This window comes from Rutilus rutilus (genome assembly GCF_951802725.1).
Source record: "Rutilus rutilus genome assembly, chromosome: 16".
Taxonomy (NCBI): Eukaryota; Metazoa; Chordata; class Actinopteri; order Cypriniformes; family Leuciscidae; genus Rutilus; species Rutilus rutilus.
The window spans coordinates 28,539,183-28,545,710 of record NC_140224.1 but is presented as its reverse complement, the minus strand read 5'-3'; positions in this window follow the sequence as shown (position 1 = coordinate 28,545,710).

Here is a 6,528-nt window from a genome sequence, read left to right as displayed (position 1 = left end):
GTGGTGGCCACTGATCCAGGATCTGAGATCAAGTAGACATTTAGCAGATGCTTTTAACCAAAATGACTTACAATACACATCACAGGGAAAATCTCTTGGCTCAACCTGGGGTTGAAATCATAGTTCCCCTTTAAATAACAATTTAAGGTTATCCATTTTTTCTGTGGAACACAAAAGATTCATATGCATGCTGCACTTTTCCATTAAAGTGAAAGAGAATGCAAAAAGACCAGAAAAGCACCATAAAAGCTCTATAAAATGGTTCATATGGCTCATGCATTTTATTCATGGTATACTGAAGTCATATGATAGCTGTGTGTGAGGAACATGTTCAAGTTTTAAAAAAGTGTGGCTTTTAAATCTCATTCATATTCAAACTTGAAACGTGGCTGGGTGGAAACTGTGATAAATTGTTTAAAAAGAATTGAATTTATTTAAAAATAGAAATATTTGTAACATAAATGTCTTTGTCACTTTTGATCAATTTAATGTGCCCTTGCTGTATCTGTAAACCCCAAAGTTATTCTCTTTTCAAAACGCATAAACTAAAACTTTCGGAAAGCTTAAACAATTTAAATGCATTTGATCCAAACTTTCACAGTCAATATCCATTGGGCCCACTCTGATGTGAACTGTTTGCTCACTTTTTGTGTGCTCTATTCTGTGTATTTGTACCGCCACATGCATTGTTGTGTTTGCTGATTTCCCACCAGTCATCTGAGATTTGTCAACTTCTCTCATCTTGTTTCTCTCACTAGTTCTCTGTCTGACACAGGGGTCTGCTTTTCTGTTATTCCCGTCCTCCGTGTGCTCTGCTTGACAGGCCGTGTTGTCTGTAAGTGACCTCTTTTGCCTCTGCACTTCATTGCCAAACTTGTTCTATGAAACTCTCCATCTCTCTAAGGCTTTACCTCTGCCATGGAGAAACAGAGGGGGGAAAAAGCAGAGCAAAATAACAGGAAGAGAGAGAGAGAGAGCTAAAAGCCCAGGGCGAAAGGTAGCAAAATGATCCGGCTGTACCCATTTTCCATCACTCTCCAGCTATATAACAGTCATTACCCTTCCCAAGCCTCTCTTGGAGACAAGCTAAGCACTTTTCAAAAGAGAGAAGACAATTTGTGCTCGCTGTAGTGGCTCACCTGTCTACAGCTAGTCCTTGAAGTCCTTCAATGGTGTGCTACCATCTGTTTTCAGAGGCTGGTGAGTGCCATCAATTCCCAATTTGCTCCGAGAAAATGCAACTGAGAGGACTTGAGCTGCCGTAGAAGGTCTGTCGGCCCATCGTGGTCTGCTTAGACTCACCGTCCTGAGAAAGTTTTAATGAAGTGAACAGTTATTATGGGAAAAGGTGCAGCCAACTTAGTTGTTATGTTAAGTCTGTCTTTAGGGAGAGATTAAACTTATCTCATGCATTAATTGAAAACAATGTACTGAGTCTGTAGTGAATTTCACTCCAGTGAGTAATACAGTTTTCATAATACATAGACACATAAATTAATTAGAAACCACCACTGAAAATAGAGCAACACGATCTGTCGGTACATAAGCAATTTTCTATTTTAAAATGCCTCCAATTCCAGGTACTTTCTCATAAATGTGTCTACAATACTGTGATGCCACTATGAGGCCAGAAGATGGCAGTCTTGTCTGTACAAGTCTTCACTGATGCTTCACTTTCAAACCTCTCTTCAACATTTCTCATCCCAGATCTCTCATACTCACTTTTGTCCCATGAGCTTTCCAGACAGCCTTTAAATGGTTTATATCAATCCATGGTCAGACGGTGAAATACACTGAAGCCCACTTACTCCATGTACATGAACATACACAGCACGCTATACCTTTGTTCTCAGTTTATTCTCTGCTCACTATCAAAAACAGTGAAGTCTCAGTGCTGTCAAACGCAGTCAGTATCAAACCCTCATGAACACAGATGAGATAGTATTTGATCCAGACCATATGTGGTTCAGACATGCACATGCTCTGCCAGTCTCAGGAGACACCATAAACATGAGCTTCCAGTGAAGGTATACTGTGCAGATTTGCATGGGATTAATAGCGGTAGACAGCTGTGTAAACGCCTCTTGCATGTCGCACAATTATTTCAAATTTCTTTAATATGAAAAATGCAAGCAATTTCAAACACAGTCAATACATAACTACGTGCATTTAAGGTAACCAGTGCATCTAAATACAATAAGTGACAGGTTCAATCAGATCGAATTCCCCTCAGTGTGTCTTCAGGTTTGGCTGAAACCCCTCGGATAAGTGAGCCTATGAAAACTGCCATGCCACTAGATGCGTATTCTCTGTCTGAGGGCCACAAGTAATATCAATTTTTAATCTGACGCACACTTTGAAAATGTTGAGGCGAATTTATTAGCATATGCCAATATATAATAAATAATCCACCTCTGAAGCCTGCTGGTAACATGCATTTTTAATTGAGAATGTACCTAATGTACTGCTGCATTTTAAAACAAATTCTTATGAGATTAATTTTTAAATTGGGTTATTAGACATTAAAGGCTGGACTCCTCGACACCTAATGAAAACAGTCGACATCTCTGCTGTTAACATGTGAAACTACATCAAAGCCACAGTCAAAATGCTTTCCTTCTGATGGCTGTGCTATTTTGTTTGTTTGTTAAGTGCAGGAATCTTTTACATGGCATGAAGGTGTTCAGGATGGGGCACTCTATTTATTTACTCTACCCAGTGGTTTTCGTTTCATTTAAGCAGGTCTTTTTGGAATGCTAATTTGTTTGTTGAGAGGGACCTGACGGCTTTGTTGCCATTCACAGCTTCCTGGTGCAGATGTTGTCAGGTGAACCTTCCTTCATGCACAGCGGTGAGCAGCTTTTTGTATCTCTGCCGACAGGACTGGGAGGGTAGAAGTAGACGAGGAAGAAAGAATAAGTAAAGACTGATTGTGGACCGAAGTGACCTTTGACCTCTTTTATGGTTGCACCCCGATTTTGATGTCCTCCTCTCAGCACAAATAAACATTAACAGCAGCTCCTCTGAGAGCACTTCTACGGAGAGAAAAGTTTTTCGGCACTGAAAATAATTACATTTGGCACAGAAAAGAACTCCTCCGGTTCCCTCAATCAGATTTTTTTACATTCCACAGCCCTGTTGCTGAAGTCAACAAATATTTACATTAGAAAACCATTAGAGGTCCCTTTTGTCTCTTGACAAGATCTCTCAGAGGTGCATTTGGCCAGTTTTCCAGCCCACATGATTCCCTTTTAATTGCGGACAATTAGAGTCCGGGGACTTTGGGGAGCACAGGGCGACCGTCCTGTGACTGTAGAACCATTAAACCTTTATTGGACGCTTTGGCTCTGTGGTCATGCCCATGTGCGGAGGGATGGCTAGTACACAACGGGGAAGTGTTAAAGGGGGCCTCCCTTTTTTTAATGCACCTTTTATGGGTGTTCAAACAGCAGAATAGGCTCTTGTAATGTGCTTCCCACCCAGATGCCAGCGCTTTGTCCTGTCCCACGGCCCCCTCCCCACCTTACATACTTCATTAATTGGTCCACTAAAGACTTATCGCGTTGCACTCGTTTCCAAGCGTCTCGGTCGTGAAAAGTTGCCCCCTCCTCTCAGATTGGGAAGCTCGTCCGTCCCTCTTTTTCTCTGTCCCACAGCAGATGCTACTGTTCTGCCTTACTGGTGAAGGCTTCCAACTTAATTAACACTAAATAATGAAGTGGATAAACATGCCATGCGAGCACATGCGCTCAGCACTCAATCCTGTGCGGTGGCTCTGCACATTGCCTGACGCCCACACTCTACAGGAAGATATCAATGACTGTACCAGTCCAATGAGTCACCAACCTGAAACCATTCAAGCAATTTCATTAATTAACAAGAGAGCAACTGAGTCAGCGGGCTGAGCGAATCACTCAAGCCCTTGCTCTCTTAGACCGTACGACAACTGGATTTTGAACGTTTTGAACGTATCTACTGTTTGTGTGGCATGGAAAAACGCTTGATGAATATTTGTTTTGCATTCGGTGTAGCTCACAATATCACAACAGCTCATGAGTTATCAGGATATCAGTGTTTGACTGTTTGTATCTGTGCATTATACAGTAACTAAGGACTGCATACGGGTGATATTTCAGCCCCAAATCAACAGAAACAATTCGAAATCATACTTTTTGAAAATAATTAAGCTTATTTTTGTAATACAAATAACAAATGCAAATATGTAATATATTTTCATGATGATTAAGTTCATTACTATAATGAAAGAAACTTTAAATATTATTATTATTAATTGTAAAGCGTTTAAACATAATTAAAGTATTTGTTGTGCTCACTTTAGTTATGCTAATTTAAAGTGTATTATAGTAATAAGATTCACAATTGATGATGGGAATTTCATAAAATATTGTTAATAAAAAAAATCCAAACACATTATGTTAATCAGAACTTGTCATTACTGTGAAAATTATCCACAATTATCTGAAATGTATTTTTTTATTTTTTATTTTTTTGAATACCAAAAAAATCAGGCTTTATTTTCTTTATGCAAAATATAATTTTAACTTGATTGTGGGGAAAAATGTAATCTGGCCATTTGTGCATGTGATTCATCCACATATATGATCCAACGCACCCCACCGCTGCCACTTTAAACCCAGATGCGAAAAATGTCACAATGAAAGCTCATTTAGAGGAAATGAATCTATCCTCTGGTTCTGAGGCCTCTAATCACTCATGTATAAATGACTCTGTGCCACAAGCCGAGCACAGGAACAAGGAGTTGAAGAAAGGGGGTGGTAAACGTCAAAGACGGAGGGGTGGGGGTTTATCAGTGTATCTTCTTCACCATCTCTCCCTTATGCCTTGTTGTGTGGGCCCGCAAAACACTTTGACAAACACTTCATCACCACCCACCCCCTTCCTCCTCTCATACGTTCATGTAAAAAAGTAAAGATGAGCCGCTTTCATATGTCTGGTGCAGACACACGGGTGATTACGTGCTAATGTTCCTCATCCCTGTGCTTTTGTTTTTTCCTCTTTCCAGCAGGATGAATAATGAGCGAGGCTGGCTGTGATGGCATGGAGAACGTGGTCCAACAGGAGCATGCGTAATTCTGAAAGTCCGTTGTCAAGACGCACCGATGAGGGCCGAGATGTGTGGCTGCCCTGTTCTGCTGGGATGGACACTTTCTCTTTCTGCCTGGCTAATTAATGGAGCCACACACTCATTTTCTGTCAAACAACCACTGCAAACTGATTCTGGGCTTCAGTGTGTGCTTAAAGGACAGAAATTGGCTTTGGACAAACACTCACATCTCCATGCAAATTCAGTGGAATGGGCATCAGGACGAGTTTCTTGTCTTTTCTCCGAGGGCATTTTGTCTGAAGAAGCTGTGCTTAGATGAGAAGATAAAAAGATGCAGATGTTAAAGTATAATACAGAGCTCCAAAAACATGGCATAAAATCAATAAAAGTAAAGGCAAAGTCAGGTGAGAGCATTCAGTGTCTCCACATCACATCAGCCATGATTGGCTTACTGCACTGTGAATGCATTAATACCCATTTATCATGTCTGAAAATTGGCCTGAATGGGTTAAATATGTGAAAATGATTGGACTAACTAGAAAGTAACTGACCTACTCAGACATTACCACTTTTAGTCACATCAAAATGAACTGATGATCCGTGAGTCAGCTGGTTGCCAGCAAATACTGGGCTTGGGTAAATTAAAGGTTATTGACAATTAGTAGTTACAAATAAAAGATATATGAAATTTGCTTTCCATTGTGTTATCGTAATTACATGACATTTACACCACCTCTCAAAAGTTTGGGTTTTAATGTTTTTGATAAAAAATACAGTAAAAACAGTAATATTGGAAATATTTTTACTGTTTTCTATGTTAAATTAGTCCAGTGTTCAGTGTCACATGATCCTTCAGAAATCATTCTAATTTGCTGATTTGGTGCTCAAGAAAAATTTGAGTTTTCTTATTGTCAATGTTGAAAACAGTTGTGCTGCTTAATATTTCTTAAACCATTTATGACCCTTATCTAATAAAATAACACTGTTCTAAAGTTATTAAGCATAAAGTAAATGGTGTTCCATTGTCGTTAACCCAAAAACAACGTAAACATCAAATGGAACTGGCTAAAAATCGGACTAAAAACCCCAAACAAAGGGTTTGCTCCCTCATTTCTGAAGTTCACCGAGTGCCACTGCTTTGCTGCCCTCCACCCTTCCAGTCCACTCAAGGCAGAAGAAGCATAGAGCTCCTGAGCCTGAGTGATTTCAACATATAAACTTGACACCGGTCATGATAAACTCCCATAATAAAGCTAGAGGAAGGATATCACTGGGCTGCTCGTCACCATAGTTACAATATTCCAGCACAATTACAGCTCCCTATGTGTCTCTCCCTCTATTTTATGTGATCTCTTTAAACAGCAGTAAGGAAGAGAAAAACCCTCCATGGACCTCCAGGCATTTAAAAAAAAAAAAATCAGTGGAAGAAAGAAGGAGAGAGA